Source organism: Puma concolor, chromosome B1 (assembly GCF_028749965.1).
Source record: "Puma concolor isolate L17-30 chromosome B1, mPumCon1.1.hap2, whole genome shotgun sequence".
In the NCBI taxonomy this organism is placed as follows: Eukaryota; Metazoa; Chordata; class Mammalia; order Carnivora; family Felidae; genus Puma; species Puma concolor.
Genome location: NC_141670.1, coordinates 165,480,793 through 165,504,597, shown reverse-complemented (window position 1 = coordinate 165,504,597; position 23,805 = coordinate 165,480,793). Strand labels below are relative to the sequence as shown.

The 23,805-nt window shown below is 44.0% G+C and overlaps 1 pseudogene; it reads right to left on the bottom strand.

Annotated features, from left to right (window-relative positions):
- Positions 1-23,574, bottom strand: part of LOC112858690 (MICOS complex subunit MIC10 pseudogene) — a 29,086-nt pseudogene extending 5,512 nt beyond the window's left edge.
- Positions 23,575-23,805: the final 231 nt, after the last annotated feature.

Genomic DNA, 23,805 nt, shown 5'->3' with positions numbered 1-23,805 from the left:
AGAGAGAGTCACTGAAAGGATGACCGATCGGTTGGGTTTTGGCAGAAAGGTGTTTAGATTCTGCATTTTGGTGATGGAGCCAATAACATTTTCTGATGGGTGGAATGTAAGAAGAGGAGAGTCAAGGAAGGCTCTGAGGTTCTCAACCTGAACTACTGGAAGGATAGAACTGCCTTTGAGATTGGAAAGACTGGGGAGAATCAGGGTTGGGGGATGACATCAAGACATGGGATGTTTGACATGTCTTATTTTGTCCCCAATGTCATCCTTCTCCCTTGGGTTACCCTCGTTCTGAAAACAGGGCCTCTCCATTCGTTTCTAGGTCTGCCCTACTCCCTTCCCTTCATTAGCCCCCCACCCAGAGATGGCCTGTAGAACAGTGGTGAGAAGAGTGGACTCCAGAGACAAAATTCTGCATTCAAATCCAGGTCTGCCGTTTTCCTGAGGAAAATTGACTGTAATTTAGTTCTTCTCTTTATAAAGTAGAAAAAAAAAATCATCGTCTCTCTCTCAGAGTTGATGTGACGATTACAAGGGATAACATATGCGAAACGGGCAAGCACCCGGTCAATATTGGCTCTCTGCCTATATCCCAGGCTTTGGTCTCCAAAATTTTTCCAGTTTCCTGTGACATACCTCAGGACTGGGGTGTGGGGATGAGGTTCCTGTGGGGAGGGAGACAACGTGGGGCAGGTGGGAGCGGAAGGAGCCAGGGTCCAGTGCAAGAAGCCCCGCCTACTTTAGGATGGGTTGGAGGCGGGGCACAGGTATGATTCACAGAAGAGAGCTTGAGCAGACAGGTAAGTAACGTTAGCATCCTTCTGGTTCTCGGAGGTAGCACCTCTCAGCTGTAGAAGTGGCAGACGGGGGGTGGGGGCAGGAGGAAGCCAGGACCTGACATGAGGCAGGGCCAGGAGAAGAGGGTAGTGGGATAGTAGCTGTGCAACTAATGCCCGGTGTTCAAGGATGAGGCCAGGCCGCATTACGATGAAGGCAGTGGCCTGTTGTGGGCTTCCAAGAAGAAATGGAGGGATTCCCACAAAGGCAGAGCCATAGGGATGGAGATAAGACATCTTCTGGAAGGCTTTGCGTGGCTGGGGACCACCAGCGGAGCTCAGGCCCTTGGTGGGGAGCAGGTGAGAATGGCAAGGTTACTCCTCCAGACCCACGACCCAGCTACCCCTGCCTGAATCTGGGCACAGATTCAACTAAGTTGAATGACTTAGTTGAATCACACAGTACGTGCTCCTGAGATGGCAGGATTATACAGGTAACTTGCCTGCTTTTCACTGCTTGGTCATCAAGCTGGGTGACTATCTCTTGCGGTATGGAAAAAAGGTAAAACGAGTCTAAATTTCCTTTTGTAATGCTGGGTACGAGTGCAATTCTTTTTTTGTTTTTTAATGTTTATTTTATTTATCTTTGAGAGACAGCGTGAGCAGGAGAGGGCAGAGAGAGAGGGAGACCCAGAATCCGAAGCAGGCTCCAGGCTCCGAGCCGTCAGCCCAGAGCCCGACGCGGGGCTCGAACTCACGAGCCGTGAGATCGTGACCTGCGCTGAAGCCGGACGCTCAACCGACTGAGCCACCCAGGCGCCCCACGAGTGCAATTCTTTAAGAAGTGTTTCACGTGTGCAGCAATGACATGAGAGGTTCCTATGGAAGATCTTTGGAAGATGGCCCTCGTTTATATATAAGAACTCTAGTGTGTTTATTAAAAGCCAGTCACACCTTCATGTATGAGACATAAGCCTCAGGAAGGCGGGGAAGGAGAACGTTTTATTATCAGGAGAGTTCACACATCCAGAGCAAGAACAGTTTTGCTTCAGAAAATTCCAGTCAAGGCGGCCTTGGTGTTAATTTTTCCTACACGTGCAGCCGACACGGCTGTCTCACCAGATGCCTTTTCATTCTTTTTAAGGAGATGCTTCATCCATCAGTTGTCCGGACTCTCACCCTAAGGAGACACCTGCCTAGGGTTCATAGCAAGACACCCCCCTCGAGCTCTAACCTGGTTCTCTAAGTTAGCAGAAGCACCTCAGCAAAGCCACGTGGTATGATGTAGCAGAAGCCACAAAGATGTCAGAAATTCTCTTCCTAAGAATGTGTTCTAGGGAGAGGTTCATGGGAAGGCAAAAATTATACGCGAGAAGATGCCTCCTGCAAATGTTACCTAAAAAACGACGAAAAGGAGGGAGGGAACTAATTGTACAACAATGTAGGAATAATTTAGTAAGCTCTGGACTGTTGTGCAAACACTGAAATGTTTAAATATGAAGGCTATGGAAACATAGAAACTGTTTTGGATGTGCTGCTAAGTGACATAGCAGAATGCAAAACAGGCATTGCTTTGTGGTTGCAAGTGTATAAAATGCTTACGCGTGGATGAGCCGGGGTAGATAATGGGCAAAGATGAAACACGACCCGAGGGGGCTGGAAATAGAATTTGTCCCTTCAAAATGTTTCTTGATGCGGTCGCTATGACAACTTCAACAAAAATGTTTAAAATAATTAAGTAAACCCAAGGCACCAAAGATGTGGACTCCCTGAGGCTGGGTGAAATGATACGCTCTCATATACACCGATTACATGAGAAAATTCCTTCTCTGTTGCTTAGGCACAGGTTATAGATCACCTGCTGAACATTTGTCTTCTCACCGAGGCGGGAAGCCTCTGCTGCCTGGTAAATCTTCCATACGTGACTCACAGACATCAAAGCCCCCAAACCTACGTAGCCAGAACTAGAAACACTGGCAGCCTCTACCTGGAATTTTCTAATGATTGATTTCCTGTCCAGAAAAACTGGGTTTGGGGAAGAGAGAGAAGTTTGACTTATATCCCTTTACCTATCGGAACCACATGGTCCACGCTTTTGAATAATTAGTCCTCTAAGCCAGACTAGGCTTGTCAACAAATTCATTTTTCCTGGCCTGTAGTCACTCACTCACTCACTCACTCACTCACCAAGCCTGTATGAAACATCTTTCATGAACCCAGCATTTGCTCTGTGTGAAGAGTTAAATTGCATAAGAAATAATCTTATCAAGGAGCTCAAAATCTAATTAGAAAAAACAGACACCGTTGTAATTTTGTATGATGACTTAAGGTCTTGCTTTCATCATCTGTGAAGTGGGGGGAGGAATTCTTCGCCAAGTCAACAGAAGGTTTGATGCAATGACACATGCACTAAATACCCAGAAAAGAGACAACGCTCGGGAAATATTGGTTTCTCTCCCATTGACTTTGAGCGTCAGACTGCTGTGTCATCCTAACTTGGAGGAAGAGCAGAATTCCTAGGATTTTGCTAATGATAGAGAAGCCTCTGCAGAAGCAGGGACTCGTGCTGGGCCCGGGGAGACGAGTGGGATTTCTCCAGGGGGAAGAGAAGAGACAGGACCATCCAGAGAGAAGACCCTGGGTGCACAGACACAGAAGGGGCAGGGGCAGGCCACACGCATGCTTCTCCACGACCTGACTAGCTTGGGGTTCAAAATTAGGCTACATGACTTCCAACACTCGATGGAAATAAATGAAGACCAGCTAAATGAGAACAAACGAAAGCTATTTATTCAGCGCTTACTATGGTCAAGCTGCCATCAGTTATGTTTTGGCCAAGACCCACAGGCTGGTAGAGCCGCAGGAAAGCTCTAAGCGGGAACAAGGGGAAGCTTCAGTTGTGTCCTGACTGCAGGCTGTTGGCCTGGGGAGGCGGTGCGGAGAGGGGGGCCGGAGGGAGGGTCCTAACTAGAAGCAGGCTTCCTATGTGATTGGGAAAGAGTGCATGTTTGGCTTTCTCTGACTGGTCCTAAGTTGGAAGTGGTGATAAAAATTAGGGAAGCTGACGGTTATTAATCAAGTCCTAGCCCTTTGGGACTGATGGTCATGGGAGTTAGTATTTGGCTTCCTGGATTGTTGCTAGAAGTAGCAGTCTGACCTCCTACAGGTCTCACAGCAGGCTGGCTTCCTGAGCTGGTTATTCTAAATAACGGATTGGTTTCCTGAACCGTTTGCTGCAGGTGTGGGGCAGAGTTCTATTCTATACGGTCTGGCCACCGTCCATTGGTATACTCGGACTCATTTGAAACTCAATGTCCCAGGGGCGCCTGGGTGGCGCAGTCGGTTAAGCGTCCGACTTCAGCCAGGTCACGATCTCGCGGTCCGTGAGTTCGAGCCCCGCGTCAGGCTCTGGGCTGATGGCTCAGAGCCTGGAGCCTGTTTCCGACTCTGTGTCTCCCTCTCTCTCTGCCCCTCCCCCGTTCATGCTCTGTCTCTCTCTGTCCCAAAAATAAATAAACGTTGAAAAAAAATTAACAAAAAAAAGAAACTCAATGTCCCAGGTGTCCCATCTCACTTAGAGCGAAAATGTCTTCTTTTTTCCTTCCCTAGGTTTCACCTGAGGGCTTGCTTGTGTCCAAAGGACCAACTGTGAAGGCTTGGAAGATGCCCAGCCCAGCCCAGCCCCCACGTTTGCTGTGTTACTCCAGAGCGTGCTTCTTTCCTTCACACGCACTCACCACGGTCATTTCTTCTGGCCCTTCCTGGTCCCGGCCTTTGAACCTGGCCGTGTTCTGTCCAAAGGCACCTTCTGGCTTTTCTTATCTCACTGCTGGAACCGGAACTCAGCTCACTCTCAGGAAGCAGGCATTGGATTATAACTGACAACAACTCTGTGATTTTTCAAAAGACAGATTTTCTTGTAGATGAGTATTTCGTATATTTCCCTCTACCAAAAAAAAAAAAAAAAAAAAAGGCAAAATTACAAGTAGGCAAAGGCACTTCTGTGTAAAGCTTGAATAACAGAGCCCCAGACCTGTTGTTCTTCTGACGAGCTGACTCTGGGCCGGGGTAGAATGAGAGAACTGAGAAGAACAGGGAGTTAATATGCCATTTAGACGGGCTCCTTGAAAATCAGATGTCTCGGTCCCGCTCTTGGCAAATGCTGAACTGCAATCAGTTCTTGGGTAAATTCTCTGACAGGTGTTCAAAGTGATGATATTCTGGGCTGTTGATTAAAGGGTGACCCATATGTTTCAGGTACCAGATGTGCAGTCAGCAAAGTCAACAGTTAGTTGAGAAACGTAGGAGCCTGACTGGTATTTTCCCCAGACGGACTGCAGGAACATTGGCAAGTGAGCAAAGTATTGTTTTTTTACGGGTTAGGTCATAAAGCATAAAAGAGATCATTCTGGCCTGGAAAAAAAAAAAGAAAGAAAAAATCATTTCGAATCTACTCAGATCTTAATCAGTTTATTTTTAAGTGACCTGACCTTCCATTTAAGAAAATAAATGTAAACTGAGTACCTATGAGATTAGCTTTCAATTTACTGCAAAAGAGGCATTTTAAAGGTAACCGTAATATAAAGTAAGGGGTAACTATTCTATATTGGGTGATTCTCAGAACACTGTTTTGAGCCAGCACAGGGCTACTGGCTGATGGAACAAGGCATTTTGTCTCAAAGGGGATCTGTCCTCAAGTTATGTAGACCTACTAGATGGAAACACTGTATTTAATTCTATGGTGGGTGATCGAAGCTAGGTGACCTCTGTCTAAAGCCGTGATTCTCAGCCGAGCCATTCTGTATCCCAGGAGACATTTGGCAATGTCGAGGCAGGCATTTTCAGTTGTCACAATTTGGGAGGTGCTATAGACATCTAGCAGGCAGAGGCCAGGGGTGCTGCTAAATGTCCTACAATATACAGGAGAGCCTCCCACAGCAAAGATTTATCTGGCCTCAAATGTCAATAGTGCAGAGGTGGAGAAACCCTGGTCTTGAGGGAGCTATATGCTCACCTCCCCTTTCTAGCCTCACCTTCCTGGCATGCCCCATGTATCAGCCAGTCACCCCCCGGGAAACCCATGAATCTTGACCAATATCTATTAGTCTCTCTGCTCGCACGTCCCTCTCCTCCTTTCTTTCTGGCAATTTCTTGCCTATCCTTCAAGACCCTCTTTAAATGCTAGATGCTTTCTTTCTGACATCTCTGATCCCCTCCTCCCGGCCCACCCTGCCTCTCTAGGCAGAGAAAATTCTCTCTTTCCCCTGCCTCTCACTATGGCATGCATCACATTGTACTGCGATTGTTTGTTTGCATTTTAGAGAAAGCTGACCTCCTGAAAATTAGAGATGAAGCCTTTTCCATCTCTGCTCCCAAGACCTGGCACGGACATTCTAACACCTTGTGGGGGAGCAATGATTTTATGCCAAATTATTCCTTTAAAAGGATCCCCGAGTACTATGCCTTTCCCACAGGGAGCCCAAATTTCACAGAGAGAAACAGCTTTTGTTGTGACTCAGGGAGAACATGTGTTGTCTGGGTTGTATGTAAATCACCTAGCGTAGTGCCTGACACATAAATTGTATTAAACGAGCATCGTTTCCTTCAGTTTTCCTTCAGAGCAGCCAGGGTAGCTCAGGGAGATGCGTGGTTGTTTTGGGGAGCGTGCAGGCATGAAGGTATCATACCACACTGCTGTTATAGACTAGTAATTGTCATTGAGCAGATGGTAATCCTGCCCAGTTCTTATCATTGCCTCTCACCTGCATTCTGGGCCCGTACACGTGCAGCAGGAGACCAGGTGGACAACCACATCCAACTTTCTCATCATCACATAGAGATGCAGCTGAGAGGTAGGGACTACCTTGTCCAGCCTCCTTGAATTTTGCTGTGGGCATAGGATCGGTTCTTACCAACAGAACGCAAGCAGATAAGATGTGCGTGCTGCTGGCCCAAAGCTTTTGAGAAACCTATGTGCCTCTTCCACAACTTTCTTCTCTCCTGCTGGCCAGGCATGCTAGGGATGGCAAAGGCACAAAGGTCCCTGAATCTCTGCATTAAGGACAGCAGCTGCCAGAAACATTGGGCTATTATCCTAATGTGAAATAATCTATCAAATGCATCCTAGGATCAATTTGTTACAGCAATTTAGCCTCCTTTAATCAACACGATACACCATGTTTTTATAATTAAAACAAATGGAATAGTGCTTAAGGTGACAAACTAAGCATAATGCTGATCTCCACTCTTTCCCATGATCATGGGAAAGTGACACTAAAGAGTAACAGCCAGGACAGGAGGGACCCCAACAGATTATGAGAGATCTTAGCAAGTTCCCAGGAGACTGGAAGTAGATGGAAGAATATTGGCGGATGAAGCAGATTGGACAGTGCGACACCTAGTCCTGGCGGGCCCCGTAAGGACAAAGGCTTCAGTGTATCCGGGATCTTGTTTGCTAGCATCCCGAGGACATACCACCCTTGCAAACTGCATATGGTACAATGGAGGGCAGGAATGAGAAATGAGATAGAAAACACAGGCGTTATTTAAAAGTCAGATGGGACAAATGACCCTCCCATGACACCCCTCCCCCAATGTGTGCTCAGAACAACCAGCAGTCGGGCATCTAGCTCCCCTACTCCCACAAATACATAGAAGGCTGTTCTCTAAAGAGACCACAGACGGAGAAAAAGGGACCCCTGTGCACCATTGGTAGAAATGAAAATTGGTGCAACCACTGTGGAAAACAGTACGAAGATTCCTCAAAAGACTAAAAGTAGAATTGCCATATGATCCAGTAATTCCACTACTGGGTATCTACACAAAGAAAACAAAACACTAATTTGATAAGATATATAGCACCCCTGTGTTTATTGCAGCCTTATTTACAGTAGTTAAGACATGAAAGCAACACGTATTTATCCATAGATGAATAGATAAAAAAGAGGTGGTACACACACACACACACACACACACACACACACACAGTGGAGTATGACTGAGCCATAAAATAGAATGAGCTCTTGCCATTTGCAATGACCTGGATGGACCTAGAGAGTATAATGCTAAGTGAAGTAAGTCAGTCAGAGAAAAACACCATATGATTTCACTCATATCTGGAAGTTAAGAAACAAAACAAATGAACAAAGAAAAAAAGACAAAAAACGAATAAAAAATAATAGACTCTCAAATACAAAGAACAAACTAATGGTTTCCAGAGGGGAGGGGGGAGGTGGGGGTGGGTGAAATAGATAAAGGGTATCAAGAATACCCTTATCTTGATGAGCACTGAGAAATGTATAGAATTATTTAATCATTATATTGTACACCTGAAGCTAACATAACACTGTATGTTAACTATACTTCAATAAAAATTTTTTTTTAATTTTTTTCAATCTTTATTTATTTTTGAGAGAGAGACAGAGTGTGAGCAGGGGAGGAGCAGAGAGAGAGGGAGACACAGAATCTGAAGCAGGCTCCAGGCTCTGAGCTATCAGCACAGAGCCTGACACGGGACTCAAACTCATGAACCGTGAGATCATGACCTGAGCCAAAGTCGGACGCTCTACCGACTGAGCCACCCAGGCGCCCCCAATAAGAAATTTTTAATAAAATATATATATTTTATTACTTAGCTTAAATTAAAAAAAAAATAAAGAAACCACATAAGCTGTCTAAGAATTACCAGGATAGCTACTGTGAGTGTTGGTGTGTCAGATAAATCTCTCTGTATTCTGAAGGGCCCCCAGCACAGGAACAGTTCTCTTCTTACCCTAAAGTGACACCTGTAAGCTAACCAGCTCCAACTCCCACAGACAAAGGTCTGAGTCCTCCTGTTTATTGATTTCTATCTGAATATAAATAACTAACCAAGGATCTACAGAAAGTTGAAAAAAAAAGCCTGGAAAGTTTGAGAAAGACTAAGATAAACCAACTCCTAAAGAAACAGAGAAATTCAGAGAATGAGACCCTTCCTTCCTTCTAATGACATCGTCAAAAAAAAAGTGGAGAAGATATAGCATATGTGGGTGGGACACTATGAGAAAGGGACAATCAGAGAACAAGTTTAAAATTTTGGAAATTAAATACCTGATTACTGAGCAGAGGAGACAAATCTCCCATGCAGAACAATTCCAAATAATTTATGTAGGTACTTCAACTTCAAAGAGGGAGAACTCTTCACTCCTCAGAGTGCGGACTGTGCATAGTGACTTCCTTTCGAAGACCAGGATATGGAAAAGGGAGAAGGGAAAGGGTAGCGGTGGAGAAACATGGCAAGCACAACCCCAGCCAGGTGATCAAGGCCAGGGTCAGCAGCCATAAATCATGCTGGTGGAATGTGCCCTTGATAGTGATGTGATGAGTATGTCTTCCTCCCAATAATCCCTACCCCTACTTATCATGAGGAAGATATCAGACAAATTCCAATAGTGGACAGGAGCCAAAAGAGACATGACAATTCAGAGTAATGTGGTCTCCTGGATGGGATCCAGGAAAAGAGAAAGGACTTAGGTAAAAGCTAAAGAAATCCAGATAAACTACGAACTTGAGTTAATAATGCATCAGTATTGGTTCCTTAACTGCAACCGATGCCTCGTACTAATAAGATATTAATAATAGAGGAAGCTGGGTACAAGGTGTATGGGAACTCTCTGTACTATCTTTCTAATATTTTCTGTAAATCTGAAACTGATGTAAATAAATAAAATGTAGTTACTGAATTTAAGAAGTCAGTAGACTAGTTGAATAAGAAAACTGGAGAAGTTTTCCAAAATGAAACAAACAAAAACCAAGAAAATGGAAAGGAATAATATTAAGTAAGAGATATTAATGATTTATTTGGTAGATCCAGCTTACTACTAATATGGACTCTAGAAAGAGAAAATAAGGAAAAACGAAGGTGGGGGGAAGATTATCAAAGAGCACAAGAATATTTATGAAATAAGACATTAGTCTTCAAAATAAAAGTATCAAATGCCAAGAAGGATAAATGAGGGGAAAAAAAGTTTATTAACTGTAATGTTCAGTTGTTGTATTGTTTGAAAGTATGCATTCCTGCTATAGGAGAAAAGAAAATAAATAGGATGGATGAAATTCATAACATGTCTTAAGCACAGATAAGTAGTAAGCAGAGCACGTATGTGTTAAACATAAATAGAAGGGATGGAAGAACCAAAAGATAACTAATATTCATGAGCAACTAAATATACAAAAGGTGCCCAGATGCTAAATATTCGTGATATATTGAATATACAGCAGGCACTAAATACTCAAAATTCACTGAATATACATGAGGCATGAAGCATTCAGTCTATATTCGGAGGCCTAATTCAACCAGCCACTAGTGATGTCCGTTCTGGCTCTATGTGTCCTCTGCTCACGAAACAATAATAAAATCCGTGGCTACTAAGCAGGCTAATTGGCTAGTTCTAGCAGTGGCCCAGCATCCTTGTCCTGCATCCTTCCAATAAGACAAGTCTGTACTATTGGCCGAGGACACCTTCCATCTGTGAGCCCTCTTGCTTCAACACTCTGGTCCTAATAACCTACCATCATTGGGGAAGGTTGGAGTGGCAGAAGGAGAGAGAGAGAGAGAGAGAGAGAGAGAGAGCTGACACAGGAACATCGCATACCCCAGGATCAGTAGCATTCTTTTACCCTGCTCGCACCTTATCCTAAGGGCCAACTTACCCAATAACTTGTTTTACCTTCTTGCTGTATGCTTTCAACTGATTTAATAAACTATGTGGTCTGAACGTTTTAATTTGTTCTGCAAGCCTTTCTCTTCTGCGACTTGTGGAGCAAGCAGGTATATTTGGAAGCTCTACCGCAGCTAGGCAGTTTCCCACGTGACAATACCTGGTATATCATTGAAATTTCAAAACTTTAAGGATGAAGAGGACATTTTTAATGCTTTCATAAAGACAAAAGAGTTCACTTACAGAGAAATGAGAATTAGACAAAGACTTCTCACCGACATCAGAGACTAAAGGATGAATGAGCAATGCCTCCAAACAAATCCAAAGTTATTTTCAAACCACGATTCTATACACTGCCAAAATACCAGTAAAGTGTGGTTTCGTATTAAAGTTATTGTTTGGTATGCAAGGATTCTAAAAAACTACCTCCCTCATATCCTTTGTCAGAAGCTACTTGAAGATGTGATCTAGCAAAATGAAGGAGTCCAAAATCAGGAAGACAGGCATATAGAAACCTGGAAAACAAAAGATTTGTGGATGTTTCTGGATATGTAGTACTATGCACGAGGCTTAAAAATGCAAGTAAGAGGGGCTCCTGGGTGGCTCAGTCGGTTGAGCGTCGGACTTTGGTTCAGGTCATGATCTCGCAGTTCATGGGCCTGAGCCCCGTGTCGGGCTCTGTGCTGACAGCTCGGAGCCTGGAGCCTGCTTCAGATTCTGTGTCTCCTTCTCTCTCTGTTTCTCTCCTGCTCACGCTCTCTCTCTCTCTCTCTCTCTCTCTCAAAAATAAAGATTAAAAAAAAAATTTTAATGCAATTAAGAAAAAATAAAGGCAATTAGAAACAACAGAAAAGACTAAACCTACAAACAGCAGAGCAACAGGACCAAGGCAAACCATTTGACCCTGAAATGAACAATCTTTATGGAGGTATAACGACGTAAGCACTATTTGCCGACTTTGTACAGTTAGAGCTAACCTACAGACATGGCTTAGTTATGGTCACAGAAAGGAATCCAAATGTTTCAACCACGAGGATGTAAAGGTTAAACTACCTATGGCAAAAATTGGGGCAAGGAGACTACTATTTTCATCTTATAAAGAGGAGAGTCGAAAGATCGAGATGATCTTTGTATTTGTATTTGATAACTCAAGAAATAATGATGTAAGTCTTTTGTTTAAATTTTCAGAGGTAACCAAGGCAAGCACTAGAAAGAGTGCTGAAACTATTTGGGGGAACTGTTTTATGTGGACTAATCCCTCTTCTCTCAGAGAGAAATTAATACATAATTTCTTAAATTGGTAAGTTATATAGTCATATACTTAGCAACATGGAGGACCCATCGGAAGAATCCAAAACAGAAACTATTAAATAAATTAACATAACCACCCCTGAGAACTGATCTTGGGAGGATATTGACCAGGGGGCTGTTGCTTTAAGTTTTAAGTCTTTGTTTATAATTTTTATAACACCACATACTCATGTTGCTTTGATAAGTATTTGTTACGCTCCTCACTCTAGGCCGGCACCAGGCACCTGGCTTGGTATCTCCCCTTTGCAAGTAGCCATGAAGACTGGAGCTGAGATGTTGGACATCACCTCTCTCATTAAACAAGCCTTGGTCAAGCTTAAAGGCACAGCACAAAATAATTTTTTAGAATCAGGGTCATTCAGTTACAAGCTCAGCCCATACATCCTGCAACACGTTGGCTCTTACAAAGGGAAAATGAGAATTAAAAAAGCAAAAACTGATCTTTCTCTCCTCTCCTGAATGTCCCCTTGTACCTACCCCCACCACCTCCACTACTGTTCACACACACACACAACCACATACATTCAGACACATACACACTCACACAACCACACACACATTCTCATATACACATGCGCACACACACACACACACACACACACGAATTCATATGAACAAATTCTTGCTCAATCTGTTCACCTGTCTGAGACTTTTCATATAGTTTCCCCTCCTGAATGGCTCCTTTACCCACCTCCACCACCATGATACACACACACACACACACACACACACACACACACTTGCACATATGTTTTACCCACTGGAAATCTCCTAGCCGTCTACCAACGGTACCTGGTTCATGGTAAGGCCTCAAATAGTATTTCTTGAGTAAATGTGTCAGGGCACATCCTGGGTGAGAGTGTCTACTCTCCACCCTGTGACTGAGCTCTGCAAAGCAGGGACCGTATCTTTTCTGCCATGACTCCATAGCAGAGTGATTTAAGGCTTAAAAGCAGTAAGTGGAATTTTGAAAATACGTTTGCTAAGTTGAAAAGTAGTGAATTATTAAGTGCAATATTGCAAATCGAAGAGGTTTTTAATTCAACAGAAATTCTGTGTCAATGTTTTAATTTACTATTAATTCACACATTTGGGCCAAGTTGTTATGTCTTAAGTCAAACTCAACACTTATGAACTCAAAACAGTTTTTTTTTCCCGAAATTACCTTCACCATTCTCACACTTTGAGAGAAGCTTATTTTCTCCACAGTTTAAGCAGGGTGTATTTGTTTTTGGATGGTGATAGGGCCAAGCAAAAACGTGGGGCCGCTAAGAACTTGAATTCTAGAGTTTGATTGCCTGGATTCAAATTCTTATCTCCACCACATAATAACTGAGTATTTGAGAGCAGACTACTTGTCTTACATGCCTCACTTTCCTCATCTGTTAAATGGGAATAATAAGACTTAATATGACTATTGAGCAGATGAAATGAAATCGTGCATATATTAGTCGCCTTGGGCTGTCGTAGAAAATATCAGAGAATGGGTAGCTTTAACAACAGAAATTTATTTTCTCATATTTCTGGAGACTGGAGGCCCAGAATCAAGGTGCCAGAGTTCGATAAGAACTCTCTTCTCAGGTCACAGATGGCTGCCTTCTTGCTGTGTGCTCATTAGGACTTGCCTCTATGCATGTGCTTGGAGGGAGAGAGAGTAAGCATGCTCAAGTTCCCTGGTGCCTCTTCTAACAGGGACACTGGTCCTATTGGATCAGGACCCTACCATTGCAATCCTGCTTAACTTTAATTACATCTTTAAAAGCCCCATCTCCAAATATAGCCACACAGGAGGGGGTTAGAGCTTCCATACATGAATTCTGGGTTGACGCAAACGTTGAGCCCATAACTGCATGTGAGGAAGTTAAGCAGAACACCTGGTGTACGTGGGCAATAATGTTAACTGGTTTTGTATGCCTCTTTCCGTTTGCAAGAAGAATCATGCTAGACCTCTCATATTCCATCTGTAAATATTTATTTCATGCCTGAACCTGTCCCTGGCTTAAGTATGACTCAGGTTGGATGAAAAGATTGGGAACTGAAGCAATGAAGTAAGTGTAAACCAGGCAAGGTATTAATGGCGAGGGAAAGCCAGGAGCCACGAAAAAGAAACAGATCAGAGCATAGCAGAGAATTCAAAAGAGAGGGGAGGGGGAAGAAAAGAAAGGAAAAGCAGGACAGGGGGTAGACAGTGAGAGACTGATGGACAGGGAGGAGGACAAGCTATCTGTGGACCCAGCAGAGACCCAAGAACACCTGTCTTGGTGCTTTTGCATCATTCCAGGGCTTGGCTCATCTTCATAGACTCAGAGTCTGGATTTTTGTCTTCTCATCAATAATGAGTCACCTTTGGGAGAGAAACTCCTGAGAAGCAAGTTGGTGAAAATACAAAGAATTAATCATATAATCAGTGTATCTATTCTTAATAATAGACTCATCTCTCCAAAGTCATGAAGGCTAGATGCGTGCTCCCCTGGTACCTACTATTGATGCACTTAAGAGATAAAATCAGGGGCGCCTGGGTGGCTTGGTCGGTTAAGCGTCCGACTTCGGCTCAGGTCATGATCTCACGGTCCGTGAGTTCGAGCCCCGCGTCGGGCTCTGGGCTGACGGCTCAGAGCCTGGAGCCTGTTTCAGATTCTGTGTCTCCCTCTCTCTCTGCTCCTCCCCTGTTCATGCTCTGTCTCTCTCTGTCTCAAAAATAAAAATAAACATTAAAAAAAAAAAAAGAAATGAAATCAGCAGAAGATGCTCTTGGTAAGCAAAGTATCAGGTCAAAAAAATGGTCCTGAAGTATAGTTCACAAGAAAGGGATCCATTATAGAATAGCCTTCATTTGCTTCTAGCATATCCAGAATGTTCATATAGGATTTTTCTCTTGCTTTATTTGCTCGCTTAGGACTAACGCTTAAAAACGAATCTCATTGAAAATCTGTCTCAGTCCCCCAGGGGTAGGACTGAGTAAGCACTTAGAGAGTGCTAGTGGTTTGTGAAAGGGTGGAAGGAACAGAAGTCTTTGCATACATACTGCATAATCGACATTCTGCTGGTTGTTCAAAAATATTGTATGACATGTAATCCTCACACCGTTTTATTACCCTCTAATTTTCAGTTAAGGAAATTAAGCTCAGAAGCATTGTTAATGACCTAAGCAAGAGCACACATCTCACCAGACTTTGAAGTAGGTCTAATGGCAAGCATCATCGTTGGGGACTTCTGAACACAAAGACACACAGATACGAAGAGTCCACCAACCGTCATGAGAGTTCAGTGGCTGAACGCGTAGATGGCACAGAATTATCCATATGCTAACAAATTCCTGTAATCAGCAGATCGTGTTAACGTATGTAATACTGACATTCTGTTACTTGAACTCAGAGAGGGAAGGAAAGCCTCAGTGATTTGTCACAAGGCAAAGGTAGTTACGGTTTAAAGCTTACTAATAATGTAGGCTGTGTCTCTGAGTTGAAGCGAAGAGAACCCAGGGAATCCAAATAGATGTCTTCTAATTAAAAGCAAATGCAACCCCTCGACACACATGATTAGGACGAGTTACGTTGGCTATAAGGAAAGATAGTCTGAGACTGCGTGATGGCAACCATCTGGGTTTGGGAGAGCGGATGACTGGCTGAATTGAATTGTACATATTTGGACAGCTGGATTATATCATATTTAGGGCACTGTCTTCTCACCACCCTTGCCCCGGCTCCCCATCAAACAAAAATAAGTTACTTCTCCAAAGCAGTGCCGCTCATGTTTCCAATCTCCACTGGTGCGCAGATAGTTGGGGCTAGAGGCCATCACTTCCTCACGTGACTGACCTGTGGCCTGAGGCTACCAGGCTAAGGCAGGAGGCTGAAAGCCTTCCGATCATAATCTTAGCTTTTGGGAGACTTCGGCAATAAACATCTCTCTTGGTTTCTGAAAGCGCAAAGTCATATCATCTCACTGCTGCTGGGTCTCTCTTTGCTCTCTGCTTAGAAAAGGAAACAAGGTCATCATCAGATCCAAAAGTAATTTTTTTTTCAGCTCTTCAAGGTCCTGTGTAAAGTGACAATTTGGAATGCTTCTGTTCTCCCTTAGGTTTCACTTGAGCAGTGGTCACTTGTTTAGCCGAGGAAGCAAAAAAGAGGTAAAAGGTGTGATCCCTGTTCATACACAAGAGTTTTCACTGTAGCTGTGTTCATTACAATAAAAAAAATGGAGACAGCAAAGATATCTAATAATAAGGGGCTGGTTAAATAAATAGATCATGGAACACTTGTAACTTATACTTTAGCACTACAAAAAATTGTGCATTTAATTTTTTTAGTGTTTATATATTTTTGAGAGAGAGAGAGGAGAGGAGGGGCAGAGAGAAAGAGAGAGCGAGACACAGAATCCGAAGCAGGCTCCAGGCTCTGAGCTGTTAGCAGAGAGTCGGAGGTGGGCTTGAACTCACAGACCATGAGATCATCATCTAAGCGGAAGTCAGATGCCCAACGAACCGAGCCATCCAGGCGCCCCCAAATTTAAAGAAACGTTTAATGACATACAAAAATATTCAAAATAAAACATGTTAACTGTTAAAGAAAACAGGTCATCCCCAGTTTTGTTGAAGAAACACAATTAGCTATAATAAGGAAAGGATTGATCCCCAAAACGTTGACAGTGGCTATATCTCATAATGGGAGTATGGGCAGTGTCCATACAATTTAACATCCAAACTGAAACGTTAAAAAAATTTTTTTAAGTTTATTTATTTTTGAGAGACAGAGACAGAGTGTGAACAGGGGAGGGGCAGAGAGAGAGGGAGACACAGAATCTAAAGGAGGCTCCAGCTCCCAACTGTCAGCACAGAGCCCAATGTGGGGCTTAAACTCACAAACTGTGATATCATGACCTGAGCCGAAGTCAGACATTTAACCAACTGAGCCACCCAGACGCCCCTAAACTGAAACATCTTTGAAAATAAAAAGGGATACAAAAAATAATTTAAATTATAGAATCATTGAAATCGTTATTTATTAACTGACCAGTGGTTTCAAACCCACAAAATGGGCCTAAAAATCATCTTCAAAATATAGAAAATATTCCTTAAAAACTAAAAATATGTTTATATGTCTTAAAGCAACATAAGAAACTATTTTCCGTTGATCATTTAAAAATATCATAATAATTATTTTGACACATATTGACATACTTTGGTTCCTTTTAATGTACTTGACTCTTGGCTTATCTTGCTTTGTCACTGGTATTTTTAAAGAATGTGTTTATTCCAACATGCTTTAAATTTTCCAGAAGAATTGTCTAAAATCTTTGTCAAAAGTGCACTTGAAGGTTGTGGTAGATTGCAAAATGGCCCCAGTTCACCATCCCTCCCTGTATCCCAGCCCTTTGTCAGGGTCCTTCGTCAGGCCATCACCCTCCATGCCTCTAGGCCCAGCCATGTGACTTTTTTAGACCAGTGGGATGGTAACAGATGTGATACGAGTGCGGTCTTGAACAACCACCACAAGAACCCACCCAGTCTACTGCTAGTGAACAGTGCAGGCAGTAGAGTGAAGATCATCCTAGCCAAGGATGGGCAGCTGAGGGCAGCTGAGGGCAGTGAACAGCCAGCCAACACCCCAACAATGAAGCCCAGCCAGGATCAGCAGAGCCCCTCTCTGACCACCCACATATGTGAACCATAAACACCTATTGTTATTTGTCGCTGAGCTGTTGTGTGCTTGTGGGTTAGCTACGTGCAGCATCGTTGTGGCAATAGATAGTTGATGCCGTAATTACTACGTTTAAACATACCGACCTTTTCAACGGACTCCTCTCTGGGGTCATAATATTTTAAATTAAGAATATTTTCTCCCGGTAGATGCTGAGTTTTGGTGCCCACTGTGGCAAGTGGAGGATATTCTCTATTCCTTATGGGGTTCTTTTTTTCATATCAAAATAGAGAACGATTCTAATTGAAATGTTTTCTTTTTCTTCATTGAGGTTGCCATTTTCTAGACAGAAAATGGAAAAGAAGAGAGCTGGAAGGGAGACGAGGGAGTCGTGGAAGAAAGGCAGAAGAATTTAAACTTGACAAGGGAGTGAAGTGGGCAACGTGGCCAGTTCACAGTCCTTACTGGTGGAGGGAGTGGGCTTCGTGTATATGTGCAGGATGAACTGGACTGAAGAAAGACTGGGAGCATGGACCCCACGTCGGGGGCATCTGCAGTAATAGAGGCCTGGGGTAGAAAGCACCTGGGCTATGTATTGGGCTGGGGGTGACGGTGAGAAGGGTGGTGAGGTGCTGCTGTGCATTAACGATGGCGATGAGTCATGGAGGCGATGATGGAGGGGCGGTGATGATTATGGAGGTGATGGTGCTGGTGGGCTTCGGTGGAAGAAGAAGAGGAGGAAATGGCTTATATGTTTCTTTAGAGAGAATCCGTGTGTTCTAAGCATCACCTACTCCGCCCTCTCTAAGCGTTTAGCTTCTCTTGACGGCTCTGGGCAAATGGTCCAACTGAAGCCGTACAAGGGCCACCCTCACAGTTTTGACACAGTCACGTCTTATCTGAACTACCGTTTGCTTCTTTAAATCACTCACTTTTGGGGCGCCTGGGTGGCGCAGTCGGTTAAGCGTCCGACTTCAGCCAGGTCACGATCTCGCGGTCCGTGAGTTCGAGCCCCGCGTCGGGCTCTGGGCTGATGGCTCAGAGCCTGGAGCCTGTTTCCGATTCTGTGTCTCCCTCTCTCTCTGCCCCTCGCCCGTTCATGCTCTGTCTCTCTCTGTCCCAAAAATAAATAAACGTTGAAAAAAAAAAATTAAAAAAAAAAATAAATAAAATCCAAGGAATATTATTTTTTTAAAGATTTTTATTTATCGTGATGAAAGGGAAATGTATTTTTAAAAGGAACCCCGATGGTTTATTCTCACAGATAAAAACAATGTATCATTTGGCATAAATTCAAAACGCCAGTGGAATTAAAAACTGCAACCAAAAAAAAAAAAAAAAAAACCCCTCTGTAATTAAATTACTCGGTGTGCCCAAGACTCTGAACATGTGATCTGTTCTTCCTTTGTCACAAAGGAAGACTAAAACGTTAGAGAAATGTTCAAGCATAATCGTGCTACCCGGAGACTTTCCCCTTCATGGAATCGAAAGGACTGAAAGAGAATTGAGATGAAAATGGTTTTCTCAGAACCTGATAAGATGTAACTTAATGACACATCTGCGTGTCACCTAAAATCACCTAAAATCACAACCCACGGTTCAGAAACCCTGTTCCAGGAAAGAGTTGTTTCTGCCCACCTGGAACACTGGGGACTTCTCTTTCTTGGGACTAATGGGCTCATGAGGGAAGAGGCAGCGAAAGAAGAGAAGAAGGAGGGAGAGAGACAAATAGGCAGGGTCTGTTCACACAGCAAAGCCTGAGGGATGGCTACAGGCTGTTCCTAAAAATACCTTTGCTTGTGCTTTAAAAAAAAAAAAGGTATCATTAGCAAGAAAGAAACCATAGATGATCATGTAAGTACTTCATGGTCAAGAAGTCAAAAATCAAAAAGAGAAAAAAAGCACTTTGCTACCGACGAGCTTTGGAAAATGCCCATATGAGCAAACACATGGTGGCTGGCAGGCTCTTGGGACGCCATCTGTGAAGCCGTGGAAAGACTGGGGTGTCATCGTCTGTGGAAATGTAAAAGTGTGTATTTCTTTTATATTTGGGGAAAAAAACCCACAGAACCTTGACATATGCCTCCCGATTTATGTAGCTGATTTCTTACACCCTTAGGAATCGAACGATGTCTTCAACAGGAAGAACACTGTTTTCCCTCTGGGAAGCGGTTGGAAGGGGTGACAGGCCTCTCAGTATCTCCCCCCAGCACTCCACGGGTGTTTCCATAAACATTCTCATTTTTATCCTCACAACTGCCCTATTAAATAGGTGATTCTAGCTGTGCCCTAGAGCTGAGGCTCAAGGAGGCTGGTGAAAGGCTAGTCGGAGGTTCATCACAAGTCCCTGCCTTTCCCACCATCCCCAGTGCCCCCAGATAAAGGGAATGATCTTTGGTGTTCCAGAATTGTGTGTGTGTGTGTGTGTGTGTGTGTGTGTGTGTGTGTGTGTGTGTCTTCTCCTCTGTGCTCATAAGGACTTCCGTGCTTTGTTCAGCAACACCATCAGGTGATAATGAGCAGTCCTCAGCAATTTCATGGTTTTTCTGCATCTGGTTATTAAGCTGCCCGAGAGTCTGGTTGGCCCACAGACATCGCAAATAGGTGGACAGAAAGCAAATGCCTGGCACTGGTTCCAAATAATATCCAGAAAACCCAGTGAGTCATTTGATTTTAAGGCTAGGGTTTTCACATCCAGTATATAATTTTCTTTAAAAGGGGTTGTTATTCAGAAACTGGAAAATGCCTTTTGGTTTGATGAATAGATATTAGCCTCTCCAAGTATCATTTATCCAGTGCTCACAAGCATGTGAAAACTGCAGTATTGTTTGGTGTGCATGCAAATTAATTGGTGGCTTAAATGTTAATAACAAGTATCTTAGAAGCACCTCAAAAGAAATTGCCGAAGGAGTATCCGAAGCTGACTTGAAGGGAAGTCCTGTAGTTATAATCAACACAGAGGTACTCGTGGTGCTTCCTGGGTTCCAGGAGAATTTTTACTCTCCCACGGGTGCCATTTAAAATACCCAAGAAGCGAATGTAATGCCATAGAGTGAAGTGCCTTCTGTTTATCCTCACGCCTCTACTAGAAACCTTTTCTTCCTGCTTCTGAAAGTACCACACAGCTGGAGGGTGAGTCAGTGACATTACAGTCGGTCAGTGATTCAATGTTAGGGACTGCCCATGTGCCCGGATCTGTTTTCCTAGAGGATCCAGAATTCTTAGTTTTGCTGAGTGAGCAGATGATCACAGGAGATTGATTATTCAGGGTGGTATGAACTGGGGATCACGATGACAGATTTCTATTTCTACTTTTGCTAACTTGCTGGGTCTTGTGAAATGTGTTACATTTTACCTCGGTAAGATGAGGAAATGAGTTAGAGACTCTCCAGTTAAAAAAAAAAAAAAGAAGCTGCAAACCTCTGGAGCTTGAACTCAGCAGAAAATCTATAAAACGCTTTGTTTCTCAGTGTGAACTACCATAGTGAGGCTGAAATGTTAAGAGGCTCTATGATGTATCAGGTCTACAATAAGCCAGAGCGATGTCATCCCCAAGCCATTCCCTGCACATGATCATGGCCTGTTCCTCTGTAGGATCCGTAAAAGTAAGAGACAGCAAGTTGCAGGTGCTCACTGGAACGTGGTCCCTCCGAATGCCCCTTAGGTCAACCTTGGCTTCATTTCATGGGCTGCGTTGTGCAGTTTACAAACTAACCTTGGGAACTCAGGCTCTTCTGTGAATTGATGCCATCCGCTGTCGAGCCGAATTTGGAGTTATGAAAACATGTGCTCTTAAGTGCGCATATCCCAATCGGCCTGCGGGACCCACCTCCACCGTTAAATCGGACACTGAGCTTTAGTTCCACCTAGGTCTCAAGTACACGAAGAAGGAAGGGTATTAGAATTAGACCGGGCTACAGGCAACAGAAAGCCCGGAGAAACATTGGCTCAAACCGGTGGAAAGTTGATTTCTCTTTCAGGTAAATGTAGATCATCCCTGCACACAAGCGTTAAAGCAGCAACTGTGAGACTGCTCTCCTTGGAGAGGTCTGTCTGCAAGGTCAGCCCTTAGCTGGCAGCTGGAAATTCGGCTCCTGGGTGCCCTGAGTCAACAATGAGCTGATATTGGGGAATAATGCGAGAAAATGCTGGGGGATATATTTTTAATTGAGATCAAGGATCTTATACCACTAAACACTGTGCATCGACTCTCTGTCTCCTTCCCTTGTGAGGGTTTGGAATTTTGGTGTGTGCTGGGCAGGGGGTACCTACTATGACCAGTTCCCAACTGGGCACTGAGTCTCTAATGAGCTTCCCGGAGCAGAGACATCACACACGTGTTGTTGCATTTTCACTGCTGGGGGAAGAGTGAGTTCTGTGTGACCCTCACTAATGGGAGGAGGAGGGCACAAGGAGGCCTACATATGGATTCCTCCGGACTCTGCCTGCGTGTGTGTGCGTGTGTGTGTGTGTGTGTGTGTGTGATTTTTTTTTTTCCTTATGATCGGGCTGTGTATCCTTACCACATGGCTGTAATAAATCTTAGCCACGAGCACAATTATGTGATGACTCCCGAGAGTCCTTCTAGCAAATCTCCAAATGTGGGGGTGGGATTGAAGAACCTGAAACAATTCAGGACCAGTGGGGCAGCTCCACAATGCAGGCTCTTCACTGTGGGGGGTCCAAGATGGCTCTTCCTTATGTTTACATTCCAACCAGCACCAAGGAAGAAAGGAACAAGAGAAGAGATACCCTCCCCCACCAGTATTTAATACAACATCAATCACAACCCCTCCGCCAGAAGTTCGTCAGATAGCCACACCCAGCTGCAAACGTGGTGGGGAAACGGCATCTTTACTATGAGCAGTCATGTATCCAGCCAGGACCCTTGATTCTCTACTAATATACATATGATATACAAAATCGTATGGAAATGTCCTTTTTTGTTGTTGATTTCATCAGCTGATCAAAGAAGTGCATAACTCCCAATGATTATGATGCATTCCTTACACAGTTTAATTTCTGACTGTCTAGCGGTGACAGATGTGCTGTGATCCGTTCATGCTGACCTCCTGGAGACTAGCAGTGAGGGGCAATTGACCAGCCAGCCAGTCAGTCGGGGCCAGAGGTGTGGTCTGGATAAGAAGCAGAGCAAAGCAGCAGGCCCCGGACAATTGGGACTCACAAGCTAGATTTGAAGTACAGAGTGTCTCTACCAAGCAACAGCTTTTCTTAGAACAAGTCACTCTTAAGCAACTTGTCTGACTTCCATAGGATGGCTTGTAGTCTTCTAGATCGGAAGTTAGTGCCAATCCAGGGGCCCCCGTTTTCCCTATAAATCCTGAGCTCCTTCCACTGAGCCTCCTGCCGCAGTCCCATTGGTGCCATACCATGAGTGTGACTTCTGCTGTGCCCTGATGAGGGCTACAAGGGAGCATTAGGGCTGGAGAGCACAATTCAGGAGCCCTGGTTCAGACAGGTAGTGATCAAACAGATCACATCTGCTCTGGTATCCTTCAGAAGCCAAGGTCCATGAGATACGATAACATACAAGACAATCAGTGTGTTGTCAAGGAATACGGGGGATGAAACTGATCACTTTCGTTTGGCACATTTCCTTCTCTAGACATTTGACAAGGCTGCAGAGAAATGTAATGATCTGAGCCATTCTGCTCAGTGATGGGAAAGCAGACATCTTCTGAGATTAGAGCGATTGCAGTCTCCAACCATTTGTCGTTACGTATGGGCACGACGTGGTCTGACATCTGAAGGTTGTGGTAGACCTCCAAAGCAACAGGGACATCCAGGATCACACTGTTTAGGGACGAAGGTTGGTAACACCAGAAGGCAAATAAGCTTTTGCCAAGGGGTCTTAAGTGGCAACCCATCACCACTGGCCCTTTTTGTATATCTGGAATGGCACAGCTCTGACACCTTAGGAAACTTTGAATAGCGCTCTTACATCATGGACATTATATTAGTTAGGGAATAATTTAGGAGACAAAAACATTACAGTGGCTCAAATAGAAGAATAGAAGTTTCTCTCTCACCAAGTGCCCAGAAGTCCAAGCGCCGCTCCACCAAATCGTCCAGGGACCCATGTTCGGAAACTTGCTGATCCACCATAGCAGGGAAGACCACCGGCACCATGCCAGGTTCTGGCCGCAAAGGGCAAAAAGAAAGTGGAGAGCAGGTAGCCTCCCCCTCAGGATGTGATGCCCAGGTAGCTTACAGGCACCTTCGCTCCCATTCTATTGGGGAGAACTAAATCAGAAGGTCACATTTAGCTACAAGGCAACCTTGGAGATGAAAGCCACAGCTGGGAGGCCATGTGCTCTGCTGAAACTGATGAGGGTGGGAAGGAGGCAGTTCTATCTCCAG